The sequence below is a fragment of the Myotis lucifugus genome, unplaced genomic scaffold (genome assembly GCF_000147115.1).
Source record: "Myotis lucifugus unplaced genomic scaffold, Myoluc2.0 scaffold_989, whole genome shotgun sequence".
NCBI classification, from domain to species: domain Eukaryota; kingdom Metazoa; phylum Chordata; class Mammalia; order Chiroptera; family Vespertilionidae; genus Myotis; species Myotis lucifugus.
The window spans coordinates 28,891-30,918 of NW_005872037.1; the positions used below are offsets into that span (position 1 = coordinate 28,891).

Consider the following 2,028-nt stretch of genomic DNA (forward strand, 5'->3'; position numbering starts at 1 on the left):
TTTTAAACATATTTTAAAAAGAAAAGTAAATGGTTCTTTTAAACCCCCAAAATTCTTCTGGGGGCCCTGAGGAAGCTGTGGTTCCAGGGACAGTGCAGGAATTGGTGCCTCCCCCAAACTTTGTGTGGGCAGTAGGAGCAGTATGGGTGACTGTCCCACCCCACTGTGAGAGGCAAAAACTGACACTTTTAAAACTGAAGTGGTGGAAGTTGTCCAAACCTAATACCCTACCTCATCTCCAACCTTTTTTAAAGTTGGCAAGGACACTAGGCAATTAAGCAACACACTAAAGGAATGCAATAATCACCAAGAATCCAAATGGTGGTTTAAGTTTAGTGAAGGTCTTTCAAAGTTATTAACATAAAATACATGTTTGTTTTTCCTGGGTTTACAAAACAAAGTTCATGTTATTTATCTCTGTTACAAAAGTTCTCAAGAAAATGGCTTGGGTAATAATTAACTTTAAAATCACATACAGTTGGTAAGAACAAATAAATTTGAATCTGTGAATGAATATATTTTGTACTTTATTTGAAGTATGTCGTTTGAAAATGTGAGTCTATTTGCCAATGAAAAACACCTATTTCTAGAAGTTGTAAAATGTATTCATAAATTTGTCAATCCAAAAATATGCTAGTTACTTGCTTTTAGATGTCACTACAAGTTAAGTTTTCTAAGGATTAAGAATTCTAATTCATTTGGAAAAACGTATATGGTTTTGTAGAGGCCTTGAGAGCTCAGCCAGTACATTATGTACATGAAACCATATTATAGTTTCCTGAGTATTACACATTACAGTAGTTAATGTGTAAGTTGTCTGTCTCCTTAGTAGCCTGGGAGAAACTCAGAGTCAAAGCTGGTGTGTCTGTGTCCCGAGCACAGGGTCCAGCACACCAGAGGTGGTGCGGATGTTGGCTACATGGGATGAGATGCAATTCTTTCCCTCACTCTCTCCACTACCAGGTGAGGACCATGTTCTGGTTTGTATCACTTCCCACCCTTCTGTGTGTGGTGACAGTTTCCTTCTCAGAACCCACAACCTGTGAAGATGCCCAGGAGGCCTGCTCAGTGATTGCCTGTGGCATCCCGGTCACCAATGGCACCCCAGGCAGAGATGGATTAGACGAGCCAAGGGGAAAAAGGAGAACCAGGTACCCAGGCTGGTCTGACTTCTTGAATCTTTACTCCCCAGAGGGATCTGGGACAGAGCCATGAGCAGGCTCCCCTTACATTATGATGGGGATGAATCTCTCAGGATAATTACTGTACATTGTCATTGTCTCCTAAACAAAGACGCTGCTGTGACCTGGCTCCCACCTTTCCACGCAGGAATTGGTGGTGTGTGGTTGTCTGTAAGAGGCGGTATCTGCAGCCCGCGCAGCTGGCGTTGGAGGCAGGAGGTCTTTCTTTCTCAATCACCACTAGTTTGCTGTGGTTTCTAGAGTCAACGTGAATCTAGTGCTGAGGTTTTGGAGGAAGAGAATGAGAGACAGACACTGGGTTACATGTCCTTCATCTTCCAACAGGGCAGTGGCTCTGAGGCTTGCAGGGCCCTCCAGGGAAACTGGGGCCTCCAGGAAGTAGAGGGGCTCCTGGGCCACAAGGAGTTAAGGGCCTAAAAGGAGATCTTGGAGGCAGTTCAGGAAAGAAGCTCATCACAGCATGGCGTGGGCTCTGGGTCCCGGCCGGGAACTGGAGGGCCAGGTGGGAGGGGCCCTTCTCTGCTGCCCCACTAGCAGACCTCCCCTCTTCTTCCTGACCCAGCACTCTCACTGCTCCCAGTACTACTGGAGCCCTGAAGGGAATGCCCCACAGGTGCTTGAGAACAGACATGCTACCCTGCTGGGCCACCCCCTTTGCAGCCACTGCAGATGGACCGGCTCCCTCTGCTGGAGCAGCCAATGCCAAGGTTCCAGGGATGCCCAGGAGGAATCCGGACCTCTCGGGTGGCTGCGTTACGTCTGTTTGTCACACAGAGTGGGGAAGAGAATGACCTGCTGCATAAGATCCCCTGGGGCAAAAAGGAAT

The 2,028-nt window shown here is 46.9% G+C and overlaps 1 pseudogene; it reads left to right on the forward strand.

The window, feature by feature from the left end:
- Positions 1-972: 972 nt before the first annotated feature.
- Positions 973-2,028, forward strand: part of LOC102425847 — a 4,783-nt pseudogene continuing 3,727 nt past the window's right edge.